This window comes from Abramis brama (genome assembly GCF_963993115.1).
Source record: "Abramis brama genome assembly, chromosome: 7".
NCBI lineage: Eukaryota > Metazoa > Chordata > Actinopteri > Cypriniformes > Leuciscidae > Abramis > Abramis brama.
The window spans coordinates 1,764,601-1,792,344 of record NC_139969.1 but is presented as its reverse complement, the minus strand read 5'-3'; the positions used below and the strand labels follow the sequence as shown (position 1 = coordinate 1,792,344).

General features: G+C 41.9%; 1 protein-coding gene across 1 annotated transcript in view; it reads left to right on the top strand.

Moving 5' to 3' along the window:
- LOC311087653 (uncharacterized protein) overlaps window positions 1–27,744 on the top strand; it is a 415,151-nt gene that overhangs the window by 40,538 nt on the left and 346,869 nt on the right. The window lies entirely within an intron of this gene.

Below are 27,744 nucleotides of genomic sequence, written 5' to 3'. Positions count from 1 at the left end.
AGTGATGGTAGGTGACTGGGGCCAGTCTTGCTACTATCATCAATCCTTAAACCCTGCACACAGTGCACAGGCTCACATCCTCCAGGTATTGGGGAAACTCTGGGAGGCCCTGACACAAGTACTAGGGCAGTACTTAAAATGATTTAACTTCACTTTTATTTTACTTTACACAAGTACCAAGAGTACAGAGCACTGCCTTTCCCTGGTGGTTCATCAAACAGAATTAAACCCAAAAAAGCACTAAAAGATCTGAAAGTCCCAGGGCTAGAGATAATTTTTGACTGAGTAAAGCTAGGTTTCACACACAAGTAGGTCTACATAACTAATGGGAACTACAAGCTGCATAAAAAATATTTCATCTACTTTACTAACATAATAAGTATATTACACTGGAGAAAAATGCGAATGAAAATAAAAAGTATACAACTTTATAGATTTGTTTTGGAAGAGTTTTGTTTTGACACAGAAGGGGTAGTAGATGGTGGAAGCTGAGAGTTTTTAGCAGCTATAGTGCCATAGAAAGAGGAGCTGGAAGGCACGTGAAGTTCTGCACACCCTTCAAACTCAGTAATTAGCTTCTGTTGGTAGCAGTGCTTGCCTTCTCTTTGATATAAACACAAGTCAAAAGGTCAAACCCTTGTTGCCTGTTGTCGCCACAGAAAGAGTCGGTGCACAGAAGGGGGTAGAGTGACCTCTGCTGGTTGAGCTTCCACATAGCAAGAAATATGTTACAAAACTAAAATGTGAATTAAACAATAGAAACTTATAAATAAATAGGCTACCTGCTATCCTAAGCTACATATAAAATTAGTTCACTTGTCTTAATCTGAAGTTACAGGTCACCAATGGTCTTAAAAATGTTTAATTCTCCCTAACAGCCAGAGTTATTATTTTATTAGTTTTAATTTTTATTTCAGTTAACTTAAGTGGGTTTTTTTTTTTTCACACCCAGTGCTACTTTAGTTGCACTAAAAAACGTTATAGTTAGTCTACAATCACCTCGTTAACTATAGTTACTTTTATTTTGAAAGTGTTACCGGTTACTTTCGCTTCCAAAAAAGGAATAGACCACGTGACTTCCGTTTTTGGTTTATAAACGAAAAACGAATTGACTGAAGTTCAAAGACTCTCTTCATTCTTTGTTCAAAAAGGAATAACGATAAAATGATCGCCAAAAACAAAAAAGGGCCTTTTTTAATTTGTTTTTCGTTTTGAAACAAAAAACAGAAAAACGGTATTTTCGTTTTATAATTACAAACGAATTACGGATTATCCAGCATAGACCACGTGACCTTCCGTTTTTCGTTTATAAACGAAAAACGAATTGACTTAAGTTCAAAACGAAAAACGGGCCGTTTTTAATTGGTTTTTCGTTTTTTGATTCTGACACCAAAAACGGTTATTTGGTTTTTCGTTTTGAAACAAAAAACAGAAAAACGGTATTTTTGTTTCATAACTCCAAACGAATTACGGATTATCCAGAGATCCCCTGACCCAGAAGATCAAAGAAATGCAGAGGACGGAAGACAAATATAAAAAACGATATCAAAGGTTAAGGCAGAAGTCAGACCAGTCAAAATGTTCTCCAAGATCGGAGACTCAGAGGGATGTACAGAAGCACAGAGGTCCGTGTACTTTTTGTTCATTTGATTTCCTGTTTGGAATGGAATAACGAGAAATGAAAACCAGCTCGTTTATTCGTTTTTTACTTTAGTTTAAAAAACGAAAAATTAGATTTTGGCTTGATTTTTCAGTTTTCGTTTGTGGTTTACAAATCGGTTTATGGGTTCGATATTTCATTTGCACACGTGGGCGGCGCTGAAACGCCCCTTTCATCTGATTGGTCAAACCGCTCCGCCTAGCTATGAGCTTTCTTTCTGTCAGAGTCAGTACGAGTGTGGCACGGACAAATCATACACTATAATAAAATAATGTCTGAAACAACCACCACTCACTGTTAACTATGCACAATATTTGAAGCAGAATATGTTGCTGCTCACGTAATTCGTGCTGCAAGCGACCCCATTAATGTGAGCCACAGTATATGACAGATTATTTTAGCATGGTATAGGCTATTTCCCATTGATAAATACAGTGCAAATAGTCCCGTCTCTTTGGATAAAAGGGAAGTGGAAATAAATATCAACGATTGGCTGAACGGTAGCCTACCATGATAATATGTCCGTAACATTTACCATTTACATCAAAGGGCAGTGTGGCGTATAAATAATTTAGAAAATCGAATAGAAATAAAGATTATATTTATAAATGTATGCATTTGTAGCCTATCATTTCACATGAAAAGAAAGAGACAGAAAAGAGAGAAGTGAACGTACATTAATACTGACAAAATTAGCAGGGTTTGGGATTAATTAAAATCATGTTGGTTGAAGCACGGGATACCTTTAAAATGTTATTAGTTTTATTATAAAACTAATACAATTTTATTACTGAATTGGTCGATGTTTGTCTGAGTTTTCTTTATTAGGTTGGCTTTAAAAAGCCAGCATATATTTAAACATTATTATTATGTAATATTATTATGAGAAATTGACTCCGCCTAGAACTTAAATGCATCACCAAACTCAGCTCAGACATTCAGACTGGTCTGACTCGCTTATATCCATTGACTTTCGGTATCTGAGCAATGAAGGCCGTAATACTTAATGCTGTCCACTAGAGGGGGCGACATGATAATGAGTGTTTTCTACTCTCTTTGCCTGTTTGCATCAGTTTAAATGACAAATAAATGCATGAATTTCGTACATAAATAGGCTACATCTGTGTATGAGAACAAGCTTTACACTTCAAGATCTATCTATCTATCTATCTATCTATCTATCTATCTATTAGGGGTGTCCATGGTTAACCGATTAACCGATTAACCGTTAAAAATTGCGTAACCGAGTGAAACATTTTGCTCGGTTAAGTGGCGTCAATGGCGTGCATTGAATTTAGTTGTAATACATTTTTGCACCACCAGAGACCGCTAGACCAGTTTTCTAATATGAAGCGGGCAAAGAAAGCGCGCGTCCGAGAGTGAAGGCTGTGCGCGAGCCAGAAACAAACATAGTATCCGCGCCACTGATCGCAGCACAATAATATCTGTCTGCAGAGCCGCAGCTTTACCCCAGCAGTTTTACCCCGCGCATGCGCAGTTTCATCACCCATACAATTTGTATTATGCATTTCCTAAACATGTACTTGCTAATCAAACACTTTATATGAACAAACTACTAATCTATAAAACACAATCGGTCTTCCGACCTTTTACTATTGTGTTGATATGCGCGAGGGAGAGAGAGCAATACAGCGAGAGTGCGCGCGCGCGGCCAGGGCTCTCTCTCTGCTTGTTCTTATGCGCCCTGTCCAGTGTCCACTGATCTTAATAATTAGTTGTTACGACGACTTATTTGTTCCCTCGTTTTAATAAATCGTGGACACGTTGAACTAATTCCCTCCCTCATTTTGATTTAACGAATTACAACGTGGCCAAAAACAGTTTGATACTATTAATTAGTGAATGCTAAAGACCTATTTTTGTGAATTGGTGAATATTCAGGTGAATTATGGCCACGAATTAATAATAATTATTAAACTGTTTTTCTTACCTGTGAAGATAGCTCTTCAGAGAAGGCCGACTATTCTCGTACAGCTTTTTATTCCTTTTTTTTTTTTTTTTTTTGTGAATTGGTGAATATTCAGGTGAATTGTTTCGTGGCCACGAATTAATAATACCTCAGCACGTTTTACAAGACCCTTCTCGATCGCAGCGGCAACGAGCACTTTGATCACTTGATTTAAAAAACAAAACATTTCAGCGCTAGATCGCCTAAAAAAAAAAAAAAAAACGAACGAAATGAATGCTCTGCTAGTTAACTGGAGATGTTTTGTTTATTTATTGGTATTCGTGCTGCGAGATGTTTCAAAAGTGGTGGGGACAATATCGACCTTAGAAAATAGTGGTGGGGACATGTCCCACCCGCAGATTACGCCTATCTCGGGGTTGCGGCGCGCACACTATGGTTAACCGAGTATTAACCGCTAAGGGCCTCGGTTAACGGTTAATGAAAAACTTGAAAACGTGCAGCCCTACTATCTATCTATCTATCTATCTATCTATCTATCTATCTATCTATCTATCTATCACAGACCATCTTTTTTAAACTGTTATTTAAAAAAGGTGGTCTGCTATATTTCACAAAGGAAGCCCATTTGTGCGGGCGTTGGCGTTGGCGTTGTACGAGAAGGACATTCTGAATATGAGCCTAAAATTAGCTGGCTTAAAAATGAGGATTGATCATTGCAGAGTTATTCCAGACGCCTCCCGGTGCTATTCGTATTGGAATTGTGTAATCACAGATTATGAACAGATGTTTTACACAACAATATATTCCCATTGGGTTGTTGGGTTTTCATGTTTTATGGGAACTTAAGACATAATTTTTATACTGTAACTGTGTTATAGCTAATGTAACAGTTATGGGTAGGTCATCTACGGACATGTTACGGACATATCATGGTAACGTTCAGCCAATCGTTGATATTTATTTCCACTTCCCTTTTATCCAAAGAGACGGGACTATTTGCACTGTATTTATCAATGGGAAATAGCCTATATCACGCTAAAATAATCTGTCATATACGGTGGCTCACATTAATGGGGTCGCTTGCAGCACGAATTACGTGAGCAGCAACATATTGTGCATAGTTAACAGTGAGTGGTGGTTTCAGACATTATTTTATTATAGTGTATGATTTGTCCGTGCCACACTCGTACTGACTCTGACAGAAAGAAAGCTCGTAGCTAACTGAAGGCGGAGCGTTTTGACCAATCAGATGAAAGGGGCGTTTCAGCACCGCCCACGTGTGCAAATGAAATATCAAACCCATAAACCGATTTGTAAACCACAAACGAAAAAATGAAAAATCGAGCCAAAATCTCATTTTTCGTTTTTTAAACTAAATTAAAAAACGAATAAACGAGCTGGATTTCATTTCTCATTATTCCATTCCAAACAGGAAATCAAATGAACAAAAAGTACACGGACCCACAGACTTCCTAACCAAGTCAGAAGACTCTTCTTTTTCACAACACGCTTATGCACTAAACACCGGTTAAATACAATTCTGCAAGTTATAAAGAGAAAAGCTTTCACAGACGGGTTGCTTAGTAAGCTTGTCTCTACGATAAGAAAATGTGCTGGATCTCCCACAAAGTGTTCAACAAGTCTGAAAACCAGCCATGTCTTGGGTTCACCCATCAGAGCTTTCACAAACAAAAAAACATGAACATAGTCAAAAATTTTCTAAGGCAAAATGACAATAGTCGAGTATCAGCAGGGAAGAAGGAAAGAGAATCACAAGATTTAAAACAAAGAAACAAAAGAGGTTTCTCTCTGACACAATGCAGAGTTTGTATCAGAAACTGATGCTGGAGAGGCCTGACCTGAAGCTATCCTGTTCACTCTTCTGTAGGATAAAGCCGTTTTGGATTGTTTCTATATCAATGATTGGGAGACGTGTGTCTGCACAGTGCATGACAATGCCCAGATGAAAGCAGAAAGGCTCTTGGCATCATTTACTCCCAGAGTTTGAGCAAAGTGACACAAAGGTCAAGGCTTGTATGTTCAGAGAATGTATTTCATGCAGGAAGAAGTCTCTCACACAAAGCAAAACGACATCAGAAACGGGTCACATGGTGGAACCAGTGGCTCACACAACAAGAAGACTATGAAAAAGAAAAGGATGGGAAAAGAGAGAAGATCTGAAACTGTTAATCAGAGATGTGAGGGAAGGACAGAGCAACTGTTGGAGGATTCTGAAAAAGAAATGAAAGACAAAGTGTGCAAGCATTTCTTCAGCATCGATAAACACAGCTTACAGTCTTTAGATCTCTGAAAGAAGACGAGGTGATTCTTCACACTGACTATGCAGAAAACTGGCAGTGCAAACGAGGTACAGCAAGTCCATTTTGGAGCATCTCACAGACAGACAACATTTACAATTACGTTTATGCATTTGGCAGACACTTTTATCCGAAAGCAACTTACATTGCATTTCAAGGTACACATGTACATTCTTATCAGTTCTTGCTTTCTCTGTGAATCGAACCCATGACAAAAAGCTGAAAGACAACACAGCGCTGTTTACACCACAGATAACACACTGACACTCTGAGCCTCGTCACCCTCAATGAAACATGATCTGCTGCCATTTGGGCTCAACTTGAACCAGTTCTTCAAGTCCTGAAGGTGAACCACCCAAGGGTTCAAAACCTCTTCTTCCTCAGCGATGGGCCAACTACGCAGCAGTCCCTCCCCTTCCCCTTCAGTGCGGCTTACCACAGGGTTCCATTTTGGGTCCCTTGTTATTTTTATTATATGTTAACGACCTCCCTAATGTCTCAGATAAACTTTCTAAAATTTTATTTGCAGACGATACAAGTGTATTTTACTCCCATAAAAAAAGTTATCTACTTGGTTTAAGTCCAACAAATTGTCACTCAACATAAAAACAAGTTATATATTTTTCGGTATTAAGTCTGACACATTTAAATCTTCAATGAAAATTCAAATTGATAATATCTCCATTAACAATGTTAGATCTGCTCGTTTCCTCGGCGTTATATTAGAGGACTCTTTATCCTGGAAACCTCATATTAGTGCCATAAGTACAAAAATAGCCAAAGTGGTCGGTATATTCTGTAAATCTGGCACTTGATTAATAAAAAGCTCAAGTTCAAGTTAAATTTATTTATATAGCACATTTAAACAGCCGCTAGACAGACCAAGCATATACAAATAAAAGCAGCAAAACACCACATAAACACATAAAGAACTAAGTAACTGAGAACTAAGCTAAGATTAATTTTAAAACAAAGAACAAATGTAAAATAGTAAAAACAGCCCAAGAAAAGTCATCAATATGCTAACGAGAATAGGTATGTTTTGACCAGAGACTTAAAAACAGAGAGGTTGGGAGCCGTTCTGATCTCTAGAGGCAGGTGTTCCACAGACGAGGCCCTGCCACCGCAAAAGCACGCTCCCCCCTACGCTTAAGTCTGACACGAGGAACTACCAGCAGCGCCTGGTCGTGGGATCTGAGACTTCTGGACGGAATGTACGGATGAATAAGTTCAGAGAGATAAACCGGTGCTATGTTGTGTAAAGATTTGAAGACAAAGAGAAGGATTTTAAAATCTATTCTCTGCCGAACTGGTAACCAATGTAAAGATCTGAGGATGGGAGAGATATGATCATATTTGCGACAATTATGGATGAGTCTGGCCGCAGCATTTTGGACTAACTGAAGACGGGAAATTTGAGAATTTGATATACCGCAATATAGTGAGTTGCAATAATCAAGCCGACACGTGATGAAAGCATGAACCGCCATTTCCAGAGTTATAGGAGTGAGAAAGCCTTTGATTTTAGATAGTAAGCGAAGTTGGTAGAAACCGGAACTGATTACAGATGAGATGTGTTTATCAAACTTTAAAGACTGGTGTAAGGCCCGCTATATATTGGTTCAATCTGCCGGTCCGCCAATACACGGGGAAGGTTATCACGTGCTCTGTCCTCACTCATGCAAAGTATTGGTTGGTTAAATTTACAATACATTTAGTTATGTATTCTCTTGTTAATTCATCTGACTCCATAAATGAAAGGTTTTAATAATATCTGTGCCTCACTAAAAGTGAGCGAATGTTTGACTATTCCTTTTAACCATTAAAGGAACAATGTCAAGATCAGTTAGAATAATCTCATGTAACAATTTAATATTTCAGATATCAGAGATCAATTCCACAATCAATTCAAATATCTAGTACATGGTTATACATTGGTTACACCAAATAATCTTACCCAGTTTGCACCTGAGATAGAGAGAGAAAAAGGGAAAGAGAGAGAGAGAGAGAGAGAGAGAGAGAGAGAAAGAGAGAGAGAGAGAGAGAGAGAGAGAGACCACCTATTCCATTCGTGACCAGCAAAGAAGAGCGCCAGATAGAGCAAGCACACCTTCCTTTATACTGTTTGCCCAGGTGATATGGGGGATGGGGAAAACCACCCTCAAATGGCTTAACCAGTTTTCTCTAAACTTCTATAAACCTTATTACCTTTTATTTTATCTATCTGGATATGAGATATCTGTATCACTCACTTTGAGACATCTCAAATGACACCAAAAACATGACAGTCAATGATAAACATTTACATTAAACCATATTCTTGTGTGAGTTCTTATTATTTTGTGGAACTGATGTCGCATGGGGGAGGACAAAATGGTAATTAGCCTTTTGTCTCAGATCAGGGCCTGAACCAGTATTTTCAGTCTTACACTGGTCAACAAGAACACCTAAGTTCCGCACTCCTGTAGATTTAAAGGGAGATAGACTCCCCAAGTCTGGGCATGTACACTGGGACCTTTCACTCGGCCTGAAAACAATGACCTCGGTCTTATCATCATTAAGAGATAGGAAATTTTGAGCCAGCCATGCCTTCACCTCCTCTAAGCATAGCAGAAGAGAGTTTAATGCTGCAGGATTATTGCGCTTGATTGGAATGTAAATTTGGGTGTCATCTGCATAAAAGTGAAATGATACACAGTGTTTCCTAAAAATTGTGCCCAGCGGTAGCATGTAGAGAGAAAATAGAGAGGGAGCCAAAATGGAGCCCTGTGGAAGACCACAGCTCAGAGGTGCCATGGAGTTGGAGAAGTTTCTCATCTTTACTAAAAACTTTCTGTCAGAAAGGTAAGACTGGAACCATGACAAGACAGAGCCTTTTATGCCCACCCACGTCTCCAGTCTAGCTAACAGAGTAGGGTGGTCAACGGTGTCAAAAGCCGCCGACAGATCTAGGAGAACTAGAACCACAGTGTCTCCAGAGTCAGTAGAGATATAAATGTCGTTTAGCACTCGCAGGAGAGCGGACTCAGTGCTGTGGGCAGTCCTAAACCCAGATTGAAAAACCTCATATATACGGTTATTTGACAAAAAGTGTTGGAGTTGATCACGAGGACAGAGATGGGCCGGTAATTTTTTAAAACAGAAGGATCCAGGAGTGACCGTAGCCACTTTAAGATTGTCCGGAACAGAGCCAGTGTTTAGACACTTGTTAATAAGAGATACCATACCTGGACCCAACGAGTTGATGATTAATTTTAAAAATCTCGGGTGAATGATATCATTTGGGCAGAATGAAAGTTTGAGATTGGCGCTCACAGACTTCAGTGTCTGGAGGTTAATAGGATCAAAAGCCTCCCACACACAGGAGGTACGCGGCATAATAGGGGGTAGAGTTCATTTAGGGCAGATAAAAAGGTTGCAGTTATGTTGTATTACTCAATGTTGTACCCATATATCAATTATTGTAATGTTGCTTGGGCTAGTACCCACCCAACTAAACTGGAATCTATTTTTCGACGTCAGAAGCAAACTTTAAGAATAATATTTAGTGTAAATCGTAGACACCCCTCCCAATCACTGTTTGCTCAGGCACTTTACCAAGTGAATCAACTTCAAATTGCTTTATTCGTTTATAGTTCTATAAAAAAAGTTATTTCCCCAGCAATTTTGTAATATTTTTATTTTTAATAATGAATTTCACCAGTATCCGACTCGTAGTAATTGTCTTATTAGGCCTCTCGTACAACTCAAACACAGTTTAGTGTATCATACAGAGGGTCAAAGGTATGGAATAGTCTTCCCACATCATTTATTGAGGTTTTCTAAAGAACAGTTTAAACAGAGAGTAAAATTGTTGCTACTAAGTTGTCTGAATTTTCCATATGGGTTTGTGCTCTAAATCCAATTTTAAATTGTTTTATAATGTTTTTAATTTGTTATTGTTTCTATGGAGATTGCCACTAATTAAGCCCCTTGAGGGTTTTTCGGGCAATTGTCCATCACATATTTTTTTGTGAAACGTATAACACTGTTTTTTATGCTTTTGTTGTGAAAATAAAATAACTCAAATCAAATCAAATCAGTATAGAGGCAAGAAGAACTTTTACTTTATGAGCACCTTTCCTTTCCAATTGTGATTTACAGCTGATGGTGTTGGAGAGAAAGAGAAAGAGGTACTGATATACCAACAGCGAATATGACACACTCGTTCCTCTCACCAAAGGAACGTCCTCATCTTCCTCTGACATTATGACAACAGTCAGTCATGACATTTAACATTGTTTCTTGGTATCGCTTACTTTCAGCTGAAAATAAGAACAAATGATCAAGAATTATTAAAGGGGGGGTGAAATGCTATTTCATGCATACTGAGTTTTTTACACTGTTAAAGAATTGGATTCCCATGCTAAACATGGACAAAGTTTCAAAAATTAAATTGTACGTTTGAAGGAGTATTTCTGTGCCAAAAATTGTCCTTCCGGTTTGTCACAAGTTTCGGAAAGTTTTTTTCGAGTATGGGTCTGCGTGACGTCAGCTGGGGCGGAATTTCCTTATATGGGTCCTAAGGGCACTGGAATAGCGCGGGCGCGCACGCACTCGTAGACCAGAGCGAGAGAGCGAAAGCAGTACCTCATCAAAGCACTCTGCTCGGCTTTAGTGGGTTTTTGGTTGCCAGGGCAAGACAACCCTGCACAGATTCCCAAAGAACCCAGCGTTAAGGGACCAGTGGATGGAGTTTGTTTTTTCAGAGCAGCATCAACGGAGGTTGTGCAAGACTGTTTGTTCCCTGCATTTCGACGATGATTGTTTTATAAACAAAGCCCAGATCTACGGAATTGCAGATCGTCTAATGCTTAAGATCGAGCAGCCACAATGATAAAGGCTCGCGGTCGTGCGTTGGAACCGGGCGGTGAGTAAAACTGCTTCAAATGTCTCTGTGTGTTGTTAGCTCGGCGCGTTAGCACAGCTTTAGCTTCGCCCACACGGCCCGCCTCCAGCCGCTCGGTTTTTCCCGGAAAGACTCGGTACAGCCAGTGGTGTAGTCTACGTGATACGCAGGTATACGCCGTATACCCACTAGAAAAGGCCAAGGATTTCCGTATACCCACTTAAAAAATCGTCACGTGACCTCCCCGGAGACGGCATCTTTGAGGGCAAAAGCTGCTGTGTTTACAATGTTTTACCATACTGTCTATGAGTTTTACAAGCAAATTTCTAATATTTCTTTCCATTTATAATGTTACGAAAATCATGAAGAGACAAAGTGACAGAGATTATAAAGAGACTCTATTAACACAAGACAGAGAGAGGTACAATGCGAAAATTTCAGTCATAAATGGTGTGGATCCGTATGCGCTAACAAAGGAAGCACTGAGCACTTATGCAGCAGATACAGTATTATCATGTGTATCATTATCTGGTATTGGCTAGGAGTTTTAATACAAGTGAGCAATTCCGAGCCTGGAAATATGTGCATGAATATGAATATACACGGTAATATACACGGTATGAAAATAAATAAAACTCGCGTGCAAATTAATTAATGTAATGCGGAACTACTTTATACGCGGGTTCTTTAGGGACATAATCTGAGATTGCCGTGCTGGAATGTGTGTGTGTGAGTGTGTGTGTGTGAGAGTGAGAGAGTCGCGGGCGCGATCGAACAGTGGAAACAATGTTGTTTTTGTATGTTTTTAATATCTCATTATTTTGTTCATACAGGACATAATTCAAACTGCAAAGTGTTAACTTATATTTGTGTACACTCGCAATAAAAAACAACAAATTCTTGCGTGTTTTGAGGGAGTTTCTTTCCCGTTTATCCTCGCCAGCCATAACCTCCATCGTTGTTCTGACAAAAGCTTAACGTTAGTCTTCTCACATTCATGAAACCTAATGACGGGTATACTGTAAAATCCAAATTTAACTGAACCTGGGGGTTATATTACAGTATACTCACTACAAAAAACTAGACTACACCACTGGGTACAGCCTATCTTTCTTTTATAAATATAATAAAACTAAAGACTTTTTGGAGATATGAAGGATTGAGTAAAAATGAGCATTTCACCCCCCCTTTAAGCAGGCTAAAGATCACTGGGGTCTCGCAGCTTCACCTCTCAGACCTTTATAATATGGTAGTAAAGAGGAAAGCAGCTTCTGTTATTACAGACTCCACACACTCGCTTTATGACTCTCTTCATCCACTTCCATCAGGATGCCGGTTCAGAACTCCCTTAGCCAGGAAGAAGGCTTATAGGAATCTGGTTGTGCCCAATGCAGGGACTATTTTACACAAGCTCAAGTGAGTGTGTGTGGATTGGAGAATTGTGCACAATTGTAGAAGTTAGAAGTAGAATTGTCTACAATTTTTAAGATGTCTGTTTTAATAATGAATTGTATGATTATGTTGATTGTTGAATTGTGTGTGTTCTTGATTTGTATTGATTAAGAGCTTTTTAACCTTAGAAAAATATCTATCATCAGTGATAGACAATAACGTTTTTCTAAATTCTAAATTCTAAAAGTCAAGCTCTTATTTGTGTCGTGTTGGGTTCTTAAGATATCGAATAAAGACACAGCAGGGTAGATTTTACATGACTTTACTTTTTATTCACTTCACTCCGAACACACCACACAACCTCGTGAACCCCCTCTACTGCCCCCTAGTGCCTAGACAATGTAACAGTATTATAGATCACACCACATCTCCCTTCCTGAAGAGCAATAGACTGTGACCTACATCATTTATCCACAGGTTGCATCAAACTCAAAATCTCACTTTTGTATCACTGTGAACATTTGGTCTATATAACACATTTCTTTACAGTGCTTATTTAACACTCTTCCTTCCTGAGAACTCATATTGAAACCGGATTACACTAAAGAATATGAACTCAATGAGGCATCTTTCAGCTACGAAAGAACACATAGACCGTTAATACACAACAAGATTTAACCTCCCATTAACCCCTTATAGGATTACATTAACAAACCCCCTTGTATTGTCCCCCCAATACATTTTATATTTCTCTTTCTTTTTTTCACATTTCCATTTATTTCTTTTTTTTCATTTCAGTTCTCACAGGTCCAGTCGATCCGGCTTTGTGATAGACCTGCCAGACCTGGTTCTCAGCGTTTCGGGAGTGCACTGAGGCCCCGCGGAGACATCTCCAGTATCCTGCAGGTCAACCCCTGCAGTGCTCCTGTGTTTTATTGCTGTTGTCTTCTGACATGGGCACAAGGTGGCGACGATTCGTCCTTAAAGTGCCCTGTGGTCCACTGACCAAGTAAGATCTTGGTGTTTAATGCGCAGATGTCACAGTCCCTGTAGATCTTGTGTCTGTGATCCACACTTGATCTCCTGGTGACAGGTCAGAGAGATTTCCCACTCTGTGTGTCTGCGGTCAGAGTTGCTTGTGTCCATCCATCTCTTCTCCCTCTCTCTCTCTCTCTCTCTCACTCACTCACTAGATTCTGGATTACTGAAATAAACTGCATTTGGATCCTCAACCTTTGTGTCTCAGAGCAGTTCGTGACAGATGTTCAGATGTGTGTCTGCTATATGTGCAACATAGTTAGTTATTTGTATTAACATAAAATGTTGACAGTCTGATTCAGTCATGGCAAACTATTGTGCTCACTACCAAAACATTACTGTAACCGCCGAAAATGTGCAGTCACGACCAAAACATGGGATGTTTTGTCAAAAAAAAAAAAAAAGAGTATATTGTCAAGTCAATTCAAGTCAAGTCACCTTCATTTATACAGCGCTTTAACAATATATATTGTTTCAAAGCAGCTTTACAGTGATAATAGGAGATTACAGTAACAGAGATTGTTTAGGCTTTACAGCAGCTCTAGAATAAAGTTATTGTCCAGATAAAGTTAGTTTGATTGATTCATTTCCGTTGCAAAGATCATTAGTTATTAACTTAGGGGCCGCTAACACGACACCATTTTTACAGCCCTTAACACACTCCGACCCGTTCATTTGCACAACAACAGTGTTTGGTGGCTTGAGAACGTAAACCTTGAAACAGGTTCCAGGGTGCAAGCATTGAAAAGTTTTGACAAAAAAGTTATCATCTCCACGTAAACTTCAAAAATGCTGTGAAAATGCTGACGGCACATGCGTATTACGTGTTTAGTCTATATAGATGTATATCTGAATATATAGGATATGTGTGCAGGCGTGTAGTCTTTCTCTACAAATTGACCTCAACAAACTCCCTGTCTGGCCTTAAAAATTATTTTTATTATTGCTTCCACGTGTCCATGCAAAGCGGAATTATTTTGAACAATGTTTTATCTGTACAGAGGTAAAGGGAAGGGAATATTGAATACCCGTTTCTTTTTCACATTTTTGCAGAGAGCAACAAGATCACATTTGCCCTTCCCATGCAAAGGTAGGATGTTAAAGGTTAACTAAACCCTAAAACAACTTTTTTGATCTGTAAGACTGAGGCTTTATTAATGCTGTTCATTGATTCAAGTAATTTTTTTGACATTTGTGTTTAAAGTGTTTTAATTCTAAAAAATACGGTGTAAAAACGTCTGAGTGCTGCCCTCTTCAGGTTGAACGGTGGTTACTGCAGTTGAATTTTCTTTCTGACGTCAGAGGGCACCAGCTAACCACGCCCTTGCCTACAGAATGCACGCCCCCCCTCCGCTGGGCTCTGCCTACTTTTCCAGCATTTCAAATATTGCCAGTGGGTGGAGCCAGGCTCTGACCAGGGGTTTAGTTACCCTTTAAGCTTGGTTCGCATCTTCCTCCCATTCAAGAGTTTGTATGGTGACATGTAGTAGCGTGAGGATTGCCCGGTACACCTCTGTGACAGCTCTGTCCCATGGTTGTGAGTGTTGAATTGCTGTCTGCAGGGTTTGAAATTAACTTTTTCACTCAATGGCCAATTTGGCTACTAAATTTTTAAGTCACCGGCCATTTAGAACTTCTACTAGCCAAAAAAACAAAAACAAAAAAAACAGATCAACTATGTCAGAGCACATATATATATATATACAGTATATTAAATCATTTGGATTTCATACATTCATTTCTTTATCAAAATCATTTGGATTTCATACATTCATTTCTTTATCAAACAAAGTCCTGTTATCCAGCATCTCCTCCCTTCCTCTTTCATCCTCATCCTTTTCTCCAAAAATGTGTTTTAGGTGGACAGATCAATACAGTAAGAACATAAGGAAAATGTAGGATGTTGGAAAATAATGTCTTTTCTGTTAACCAAATGCCTTTTAATCTTTCATCTTTTTTTCATCTTTCAGCACAGGCAGTTTCAAAATCAGTCACTGAAAGAGAGCATAATGTTAAAGGGGTGGTTGATTATGATTTCACTTTTCTAACTTTAGTTAGTGTGTAATGTTGCTGTTTGAGCATAAACAACATCTGCAAAACTTCAAAGCAAAGGGAGATATTTTATTTTAAAGAAATCGTTTTTTAAGGACTACAAAAAACGGCTGGTAGAGACTACAGGACATTCCTCCCGGGTTAGTGACATCACCAACCCTAAAATTTACATAAACTCCGCCCCCGGAAACACACAGTCCATGTTGAGAAGAGGAAGAGTTGTTGTAGTCGAGCACATTTGTGAGTTCAAGCTCAAGCTGTCCCATCAGTCTTTTCACATGCAATACAGTACGCAACACAAATGCAATAGCATGACACTCTGTTGGCCTCTTACAACAGATCCCACATGAGCGATTTATAGATTATCATGACAGAATATGCTAATCAATGACTAGAAGATAATTAACTCCACATCAGCTACATAAATACATCAACTAACCATTCAGAAATGTCCTGTTGCTTCTACATGTTGTCACTTCTTGAGTCTTTCCATCTTTGTCTGACTCCGGTTTGAACATAAAAGGCTAAACGTTTTTGTAATTGTCAGTGCATGTGTGTGTGAGGGAAAAGGACACAAGCTGTTGAAGCTCCACCCCCTGTGCCGGGAGCAGCAGCTCATTTGCATTTAAAGGGACAGACACAAAAACGGTGCGTTTTTGCTCACCCTCAAAAAGTGACAATTTTTAACATGCTATATAAAAATATCTGTGGGGTATTTTGAGCTAAAACTTCACACACACACTCTGAGGACATCAGAGACGTATTATACCACCCATTTAAGTGAGGCAAAAGAGTTAGTTAGTTTGTTAGAAGTTAGATAAACTGAAATTCCCAGCATTTAATCACAACTTCTGCTCATGTATTTGAAGGCTGCTATTGGATCATTGAGGGTTAACGTCATATTATGAGACTACGCATTACTTAACAGAGAATTTATGACCTACTACCTACGCTCTGCCTTACGAACAAATGATGCAACGGAATAAGTAAGTAAGTAATAAAGTAGGCTACAGAGTTAGTTACAAACTAGCTAGTAGTTACTAAGCCTCTGGTGTGGACTTCACGTTCCAATTTTAGAAAGAACTTACGAACGGCTGGTGCAACCCTAACCAGGACACTAATCCTAGGAAGGATTGCAGAGATGCTGCATCAGATGCTCCCGATCAGGTAAGATTCGATTAGCGTTTGTAAAGCCTGTCCAATCGGTCCAACGACAGTTTCCGATAAGTGGGTGAAGGTTTCTGCGCGTGGCAAAGTAATTTAGTAAAGCAATAGGCCCCTTGAAGCTGTGTTTTACAGTGAATTTAGAACAGCTAAGGGGCGTTGTTAGGCACGACATGGAGCGGAGTTAAAACCCCCTTAGCTGTTCTAAATTCACTGTAAAACATGGCTTCAAGGGGCTTATTGCTTTTATAAAACGGTTACTCCAAGAAAATATTCATTTTAGTATTTATTGTATTCATAAAATAAACACCAGCAACAAAAAAATAACGTTATAACACATTTATTCCTCCAACAAGCAATGTAGTTCCAAAGAGGTTGCCAAGCAACACATGCAGCAACAAAGAATCACAAACGGCAGTTGCGCAGTAATACTAATGTAATGCGGTCACAGGTGTATGTTTGTTGAGTAATTTACAACGGCTTTGAATGCGGCTCAGAATCAGAACCAATCTGAATCAAGGACCAGAACTAACCATTTTATAATTTCAATTAAACTTTTATCTGACTCCATTTTATCACAACCTCAAATTTAGGTCAATTGGTTATTGGTCATTTTTATAATATATTAATTGGCTAATATAGAGAGTCGCATTCATGCTTACTCCATCTAAGATATTTTGTATAGCCCCCATGGATCTGTATACACTTGAATTAAAATGACACTCTCTCTAGTCAGAGGTCATGGCCACAACTACAGATATAAGATGACCAATATTACTTCTCTGATAGTAGTTTTGCGACTTTGTGGTCGTTTCATCTGACCTCCGGCCGTATGTCTTGGACACTCGGGTGAAGAGAGGGGCGGAGCTGTCAACTGATCACCACCTGGTGGTGAGTTAGATCCGATGGCGGGGTAGAGAAAGCTGGACAGACTCGGCAGACCCAAACGTACTGTGAGGGTCTGTTGGGAACGTTTGGCCAAATCCCCTTTCAGAGAGATCTTCAACTACCATCTCCGGCAGAGCTTCGACCGGATCCCGAGGGAGTCTGGAGATATTGAGTCCAAGTAGACCATGTTCTCCACCTCCATTGTCGACGCGGCCACTTGGAGCTGTGGCCGTAAGGTCTCCGGTGCCTGTCGAGGCGCCAATCCCCGAACCTGGTGGTGGACACCTGAAGTAATGGATGCTGTGAAACTGAAGAAGGAGTCCTATCGGGCCTGGCTGGCTTGTGGGACTCCTGAGGCAGCTGATGGGTACCAACAGGCCAAACGGACTGCAGCCCGGGTGGTTGTGGAGGCAAAAAATCGGGCTTGGGAGGAGTTCGGTGATGCCATGGAGAAGGACTACTGGTCGGCCTGGAAGAGATTCTGGCAAACCGTCCGGCGCCTCAGGAGGGGGAAGCAGTGCCCTACCAACGCTGTTTACAGTAGAGGTGGGCAGCTGTTGACCTCGACTGGGGATGTCATCAGACGGTGGAAGGAATACTTCAAGGATCTCCTCAATCCCACCGACACTTCTTCCATTGAGGAAGCAGAGGCTGAGGGCTCGGAGGTGGACTCGTCACCGAGGTAGTCAAGAAACTCCTCTGTGGCAAGGCACCGGGGGTGGATGAGATCCGCTCCGAGTACCTCAACTCTCTGGATGTTGTGGGGCTGTTTTGGCTGACACGCCTCTGTAGCATTGCGTGGCATTCGGGGACAGTACCTTTGGACTGGCAGACCGGGGTGGTGGTTCCGCTTTTTAAGAAGGGGGACTGGTGGGTGTGCTCCAACTATAGGGGGATCACACTTCTCAGCCTCCCCGGGAAAGTCTATGCCAGGGTACTGGAGAGGAGAATACAGCCGATAGTAGAACCTCGGATTCAGGAGGAACAGTGCGGTTTTCGTCCCGGTCGTGGAACACTGGACCAGCTCTATACCCTCTCCAGGGTGCTGGAGGGTTCATGGGAGTTTGCCCAACCAATTCACATGTGCTTTGTGGATTTGGAGAAGGCATTCGACTGTGTCCCTCGCGGCATCTTGTGGAGGGTGCTCTGGGAGTATGGGGTTCGGGGCTCTTTGCTAAGGGCTATCCGGTCCCTGTACGACCGGAGCAGGAGCTTGGTTCGCATTGCCGGCAGTAAGTCAGACTTGTTCCCGGTGCATGTTGGACTCCAGCAGGGCTGCCCTTTGTCTCTGGTTCTTTTCATAATTTTTATGGACAGAATTTCTAGGCGCAGCCAGGGGCCGGAGGGTGTCAGGTTTGGGGACCACACAATTTCATCTCTGCTCTTTGCGGATGATGTTGTCATGCTGGCCCCATCAGACCAGGACCTTCAACATGCACTGGGCCGAGTGTGAAGCGGCTGGGATGAGAATCAGCACCTCCAAATCCGAAGCCATGGTTCTCAGTTGGAAAAGGGTGGTTTGCCCACTTCAGGTTGGTGGAGAGTTCCTGCCTCAAGTGGAGGAGTTCAAGTATCTTAGGGTCTTGTTTACGAGTGAGGGAAGGATGGAACGGGAGATTGACAGATGGATTGGTGCAGCTTCTGCAGTAATGCGGTCACTGTACTAGTCTGTCGTGGTGAAGAATGTGAGCCGCAAGGCGAAGCTCTCGATTTACCGGTCAATCTACGTTCCTACTCTCACCTATGGTCATGAGCTGTGGGTCTTGACCGAAAGGACAAGATTCCGGATACCGGTCGGCCGAAATGAGCTTTCTACGCAGGGTGGCTGGGAGATCCCTTAGAGATAGGGTGAGAAGCTTGGTCACTCAAGAGGAGCTCAGAGTAGAGCCACTGCTCCTCCACATCGAGAGGGGCCAGCTGAGGTGACTCGGTCATCTTTTCCGGATGCCTCCTGGACGCCTTCCCGGGAAGGTGTTCCGGACATGTCCCACCAGGAGGAGACCCCGGGGAAGACCTAGGACACGCTGGAGGGACTAAGTCTCCCGGCTGGCCTGGGAATGCCTCAGTGTCCCCCAGAAGAGCTGGAGGAAGTCTGGGCATCCCTGCTTAGACTGCTGCCCCCGCGACCCGGCCCCGGATAAGCGGAAGAAGATGGATGGATGGATGGATGGATGATAGTAGCTTTGATTTGGTCATGCCATTGTTTCCCCACGTACACTTAACTAGAGTAACATTACATGAAAAAGAGGTAAGACTCACCCTATTTAGGTTGGTCGGGCAACATTTTGCTGTCCTAAACGGAAATTCCCTTTTTGTCTTTACAAAACCAAGTACACTTGAATTAGTGCCAAATATTAGCCGGAACTCTAAAATCACAGTTGGTGTGCCCTATGCTCCACTCAAAACGGACTCACATGCGCATTTGTTTAATCTACTTAATCTAATAATTTCAGAGTAAGTCATAATAAAATCAAATGTAACAATTTATTATGTCAGGTAAATGTATCATGCCAATTACATAATCAGTTGTGTTTTCAATGTATCAATGTATTTTCTACCTGACATTAGAAAATACATGGAACAGGGGAAAGAAATGTAGATTAAGATGACTCTGAGGTGAGACTTGCGTCTCGAATGGTGCACAAGAGTGAGCTCAAATGTTAATTTCCTTTGATCTCTCAGAGAGTTGCCCTCTCTTCCAGTTTTTCCAGTCTTACAGATTGTAGAGAACCTTAAAAGCATTATACCTTTCATTAAGATCTTCATCCTCTGGGTCAGCGAACGAGTTATCATCATCAGATGGTGGAATACCAGGGTATTGGCAGACAGACAGACCATTGGCGCCTTCTACTTCCAAGATGTCATTGATGGAGTTAATGGGATACTCTGAGAGATGCTGCTCATAAAAGGGTTTGGGTACTGTTGTGACTTGTGACCCAGTGTCCAATAAACAATGACACTTTTCACCGGCTATGCTAACCTCCGCAATGCACCTAGCACTGACTAAACCCTCTGGCAGGCAAGCGCTTTGCTTACTAGAAGATTGAGATTTGTTTGAAACATGTTTAGCAGTGAGACGGTTTGCTTTAAATTCAGCCCCCGTCTGTTCCAAAACAAGGGCTGGCTCTAGTTTAATCAGGGTTGGGGGTGGGGTTCTGAGCGTTTCACTGAAGCTGCTTCTCTTTTAGGAGCTTGTGTTTGGAAGTGACATGTGCAGGGTTAGGTTCAGAAGTGCAAGAAGATGCAACGTGGCCATCCTTGCCACATGTAAAACAGTACCATGGCCTCGGCCTGCCTGTTGGTTTCTTATTGACTGGATTTGCACTCACATTACCAGCAGTTCCTACCTTTGTTTTGTACTGTTTGTCTACTGCTTGCAGTGGGAATTTCTTCTGGGTTTTAGGCTTGGTCATAAGATTGCCTAACTGACTTTGTAGCTTAGCAATCTGTTTCTTGAGCTCTTGTGTTTCAGTTGCAAGTGAAGCCAGTCCTGGAGCTTCTCTTTGCAGAGACCTACGTTCTTTGGGAATGCATCAGAGCTCTCTGTTTAGAAGACCCAAGATGCTGCTTCATATGAGTGACCTTTGCTGTATGTTTGTCTTCTTCTGTGCGTAGCATGACCAGGAGGAGGAGTAGCCAAGTATCATAATCAACCTCATTTCCAGGTCTAGGACATTTACCGGAGAACACCCTGAGCCTAGACTGTGTAAAGACAATTGCAGGACAGCTGGTGAGTATAAGGCAGCTGGGGTTCTAGCATTTTCTAAGGCTTGATCACTGTTATATTCAATTATTGTGCTCTAGTAAAACTCTGATTCTTTGTCACTAATGAAAATGGTTCTAGGGTGTCAATTAACTCATCCTCACTTTTGGTTTTAGTCAAGCCACTAACAATCACAGAGTTTGGAACTTTAATACCCTCTGCCTCAACTATATCCATTTTTGTTTGTTAAGGGTTAAAATATGCAAATTGAATAGTTTAAATCACAACTGTTAATACTCAGCAACAGCGCCACCTCCTGGCTGGCTCGCCACAGTTCTAGCGGGTATTAACCCACTTACTAATGGACCAGACAAATAAAATCAGAAGACTGCACGGTACATAAGGGGAGGCGGCGGTGATACTGAGCAACAGGCAGAGACAGGGGGTAAGTTGAATCAATAACAACTTTGCTTTGAGTTTAGTGATTTTTTCTTTTTCCCTCATTCACATAAACAAAGTACATAATAAAAACAGAAAAAAAACAATGAACTATATGTATACCCTGGGTGCACCCTCTGAATTACTTTTCATTTAATCACAATCACAATCAATGTATTCAAGTGATCACAAATGAAAACAAATACCAGTGATATCACTTTTTTTTTTTAAGTTCAATTCTGTGTCAATCGTAGAGTGATCAGTCTTAAATTTTCTAATTGTGCTCCTGAGAAGTTTAGTCCCATCAAAAATATATATATATATATATATATATATATAAGAAACCAGTCTCCGGGAATGTGTTTTCTTACTTGTTGTAATAAGAGGTCCACTGGAAGCAAGTTTAAGTAGAACCCAAATGCAGTTTAATGAAAATCCAAAACAGACATAGAAACAAAAACATGGCGAGGCATGGCGAAAAAACAAACTCAGGAACAAGAACTTACTACGTGGTTACATCAGCAATACAAGACACCGACACACGGCAAACATGAGGGCTAAATACACACAAGACTAATGACTAGACAAGGGACACCTGTGAACAATGATCAAACAATCAGACAATAAACTCATGACAAGACACATGGCAGGATCACATGACTACAAGGGATCACATGACAGACAAGGAAGCAAACATGACAAGAACAAAACCAGACCAAAACCGTGACAGAATCCCCCCCTCTAAGGGCGTCTCCCGACGCCCAGCAACACATAAAAGTCCAGGTGGGTGGTGGAGCGGAGGCGGTCTTGGGGGAGGGATGGTGGGCCAGGCCCGTGCAGGGGGACAGGGCTAGGGACGTGGCATGACGTGGACGGACCTGGGTCGTGACGAGACGTGGGCGGGCCTGGGCCGTGACGAAGCTTGGGCGGACCAGGGCCGTGACGAAGCTTGGGCGGACCAGGGCCGTGACGAAGCTTGGGCGGACCAGGGCCGTGACGAAGCTTGGGCGGACCAGACAGCTCCGGCGGCCAGGGCGGACCTGACAGTTCAGGTGGCCAGGGTGGACCTGACATCTCCGGTGGCCAGGGTGGACCAGACAGCTCTGGTGGCCAGGGTGGACCAGACAGCTCCGGTGGCCAGGGCGGATCTGGATGTGTGGGAGACCATGGCGTCGCCGCCTCCATGGTCCTATCCATGATCCTATTACCCCCTCCCAAAATTTTCTTGGGGAGAGCCAGGGGGTATAGGACTGGCTCAGACTGGGCAGACGTGGCGAGATCAGGCTCAGACTGGGCAGACGTGGCGAGATCAGGCGCTGGCTGGGCAGACGTGGCGAGATCAGGCGCTGGCTGGGCAGACGTGGCGAGATCAGGCGCTGGCTGGGCAGACGTGGCGAGATCAGGCGCTGGCTGGGCAGACGTGACGTGAACAGGCTCTGGCTCGGCAGACGTGACGTGAACAGGCTCTGGCTCGGCAGACGTGACGTGAACAGGCTCTGGCTCGGCAGACGTGACGTGAACAGGCTCTGGCTCGGCAGACGTGACGTGAACAGGCTCTGGCTCGGCAGACGTGACGTGAACTTCAAATGTGTGCACCGACCACACACACCATATGGCTGTGGCCATAATTGTTAGTGTAGCCATAACTGAGGGCTCAGGTTCAGGCGTGGCGGCGGCCATCTTGTCAGGAGACACAGGCTCGGCGGCGGCCATCTTGTCAGGAGACACAGGCTCGGCGGCGGCCATCTTGTCAGGAGACACAGGCTCGGCGGCGGCCATCTAGTCAGGAGACACAGGCTCTGCGGCGGCCATCTTGTCAGGAGACACCGGCTCGGCGGCCGACGTGGCGTGAAGAGACCCAGACATGGCAGGCATGACAAGAAGAGATTTAGGCTTGGCAGGCATGACGTGAAGAGACTCAGGCTTGGCAGGCATGACGTGAAGAGAGTCAGACATGGCAGACATGACGTGAAGAGACTCAGGCTTGGCAGGCATGACGTGAAGAGATTCAGGCTTCTCAGACTTGGCAGGCATGACGTGAAGAGATTCAGACATGGCAGACATGACGTGAAGAGACTCAGGCTTGGCGTGGAGAGACTCAGGCAAGGCGTGGAGAGACTCAGGCAAGGCGTGGAGAGACTCAGGCAAGGCGGATACTGTGGATTTGTGGGGCTTCTCAAAACCCACAGTAAATGAGGAACCGCTCAATAATAGAGCATAATCCATGTATTGTTCAAGTGAGAAATGAATTTTTCCCCCAGGCAGTCCACAGCGCAAAGGTTCGTCTAAACCATGTCTAAAAATGTCCTTGAGTGCTACATCATTAAAATCTACCTTGTGACAGAGTTCGCAAAAGTCCTTGACATAATCTTCTACGGTCCGGTTGTCCTGACGAAGACGAAGGAGGTCAACTGCTGGGTTCATAGTTTAGGTCTTGTATTATGTAATAAGAGGTCCACTGGAAGCAAGTTTAAGTAGAACCCAAATGCAGTTTAATGAAAATCCGAAACAGACATAGAAACAAAAACATGGCGAGGCATGGCGAAAACAAACTCAGGAACAAGAACTTACTACGTGGTTACATCAGCAATACAAGACACCGACACACGGCAAACATGAGGGCTAAATACACACAAGACTAATGACTAGACAAGGGACACCTGTGAACAATGATCAAACAATCAGACAATAAACTCATGACAAGACACATGGCAGTATCACATGACTACAAGGGATCACATGACAGACAAGGAAGCAAACATGACAAGAACAAAACCAGACCAAAACCGTGACACTTGTCCGAAGAAAAATAATAGAATGGAAAATTATCCTTTCCTCTAGTTTTGTGATCCTTTCAGGGTTGAAGTGGGAGGCTCGCCATCAATTAGGGAAATCCAACTTGGAAGAATGCTCACACAGAGAAAAAAAAACCCTGGCCTGTCCATTCATGTCTTTCTTTTTTTTTTCTTTTACAGGCACGTGCAACCAAACTGGCGTCAGCGAACGGCAGTGAACACTCAATACACCATGCGGTCTGACATAACCACACGAGTCAAAATGTAAACTCTGTAGTGCCCGATCGACACAATCACACTGGATCACCCAATACCTTGATGTTAAAAAGGAAAGGGCCTGCTGATGGATAATGCAGTGCAGAGCAATGGCCTCCTCCACATTCTCCTCTTCCAGTTTTCTCTGAACAAGTGCCACCAGTCCATTTTTCCTTCCTGTCATTGATGGCTCTCCGTTGGTTGTTATTCCAGCAAACTTCTTCCATGGCAAACCGGCATCCTCAATAGCACCACACAGCTGGCGGAATATCTCCTGAGAGGTGGTCTGACCATGCATTGGAATCACAGCGAGCAACTCCTTGATCACTTCAAAATTGCCGTCGGACATATACTGCGAGCTGCGCAGTGTCAGTGTTGCCCGTGCTCTCTGCTTTTTCCGGACAGACTTTACTTGCAGCTAGTAACATGCACTTTTTTATGAACTTGCCTTCCTTGAATGGCTTTCCAGCCTTAGCAATCATCTCACTCACCACGTAGCTAGCTTCGACTGCTGCTTCATTCTTTTTGTTTGCTTTCTTGAATAAATCTTGTTGCCTCAATAGACATTTTTTAAGATTTGCGCAGCTGGAAGCTGTTACGAGCCATATCGCATTAATTATCGCAGACGATACGTCCGCGAAATTAATGCGATATGGCTCAGCTTGTCAGTTAACTACGGCTCTGTGTAGTAAATGCCGCTCCATTTGAAAGCAGGTGATGGTGATTTACTACTAATCAAGGAACCGGCTTTACTGACGAGATGCGCATAACAATGTCATGCGATATATCGCCCAGCCCTAGTAGGGGGCCACAAAATATCATCCCCCGGGCTTCAATTGGCCCCCGGGCCGCGAGTTTGAGACTCATGCACTAGAGTTTAACAGCCTTGTAGCCAGAGGAACAAAAGAGTTTTTATAGTGGTTATATATAAACCTTGGGATATGAAAACGTCGACTGATAGAGTGGTTTGAATTCTGGATAAAGCACATGAGAAGGGTCCAGAGCTATTTCCTTGCCTGTTTAAAAATAATTTTGTTATAGTATTTGTACAAAGAAACCTGTCTAATGGGCTCATTGTTAATCAGGATAGATCAGCGGTTGCCTACTAACTTGGGATAAAAAAAAATTTCCTCTGTTTTTCTAACGTTGATTACAAGACTGTTGCTTCACTAAACAAAGTTAGAAATCTCTGTAGTATAATGTTGAATGTCCTTATCCTTATTCAGAAGACCAAGAATGGCAGTGTCATCTGAAATTTTTTACGACAATATTCCCAGAATGGTGAGTTTCTTACTCTAAGTTGCTTCCCTAAACTGACCTGCTGCGCAGCAGTAATAACAGACAGACTTCAGCAAATGTCCTCTAAATGCTTTAATCACATCCGGGAGATCTTTCCGAGCAGTTCTCAGGAAATCTCTCCCAAGAAGAAGCAAGGATCTCAGACTTTTCCATTGAAAATCCCACCGAAAACACAGATACAATAGTTTTCATAGGATAAAGACATGACACATAAAAACTAAAATAATTGTGCCTAACTCGTGATTTTAACATGTCACCTTCTATTAATATGATTGGTTCAAATGGTAAGACAAGCCCCAACCTTTTCCCTGTCACTGGCAAAAGTAAACTCTGCTGTTGTGATTTACTTATCACAATGTTTGAAAACCAGCCATCTGTCTAGTTTCATTTCCCCTATTTGTTATTTATACACTGTTACGTGCCTCATGCACTAACATATAGAGTGACGCCTATTAAAAGGGTGTCGCCCGGAGTTCCATCTCCTGTTCCCATAAACACTCCACAACGAAACAAAGTGATCAAAGAAAAACAATGTTTATTGTTACATGTAGGGGTAAAATTTCATTCCTTTGAAAGGGAAAATATAGTTCAAAATGAAAGGGTTCAGTCGGCCGCAAAAACAACAAACAAAACGGGACTTTTAACTAAATTTTAGGTTGTCTTTCCTGGATTTAGAAATAAACAAAATATACAATTCTTACCTCCCTGCTAACCAGTAAACAGGAGAAAAAGTAAAAAGGAAAGTAGGGCTTCTGGCCTCTCAATCAGTCTCAGTAAACGGTGCAGGATATCATAATTACCGGTCTATACCGCTAACAATCAGAAAGCCGCTCACAAGCAGCTCACACTACAAAAGGGAAGAAGCACACGACAGCCAACCGGCTTTAACACCACTGTGTAGGTCACACACACGCTCTACAACGGCATGAAGCAGGAGGGGGAACTCGATTAACAAGCCTTCCACACATCTTATATCCACGCAATGAGTCCACCAGCCCCGTCCTTCTAAACAGCTGCACCTGTTACACTCAAATGAGCGAAAAGCGACAGGGAGAGAGAAAGAAAAAGAAAACAAAAAGAAAACACATGCGCACACTCACTTGTTCTACACAATATAAATAAAACAACATTTACGTTCTGACACATAACAACACACACACACTCAAAGTCACAAGTTTTCCCCAAAGAGTTTGGAAACATTTAAAAGCATATGAATGTTGTTCCTGCAAGAAAAAACAAATGTTAGTTGATTAATTCAAGTTGATTAATTAAAAAAATTAATCACAGGGGACACCAATACTAATGGACTTACACTCAGAAAGAGTCTGCTTTTTTTTTTATCACTCGAACCTCACTCTGCTGGTTTCCTGTACTGTTAATCGAGAAAGAAGATCTATACCATATAAGGAGACAAAAACAGCTCTCATTCTCTAGACCCAAGACAGAGGAAATGCTTCTAAGACAATAGCAGGATTTTGGGTGCACATAAACACCTTTTTAGTTGCAGAGATACTTTCAGCTCATAGAAGCCGACATTTGAAATAGCACACAGTAAATTTACACTAAGATCATATGTTTGTTGCCATGCAAGCACATATATAACATGAAGTAAAATTATTTGCCACTACACACACACACACACATATAAATATATATAGTTACAGAACTTTAAATTAATCATAACATTTCCTTTCCTTGAAGGATTAACATTTATCTGATTTGAAAACTAAATGTCCCCAGCACTTGGGCCAAAGTTTGAGTGTTAGAGAATTAAAAGAGCAAATTAAAAGGCAGCTGTCTAAATATATAACCTAAGTATCAAGGAATCACAATTTGATTCTGCCTAGTAACAGAGAATTATACATGTGAAGAACCAATCCTATTGGAGTTATTATGAAATAAACAACGTCACTTTTGCCACGCT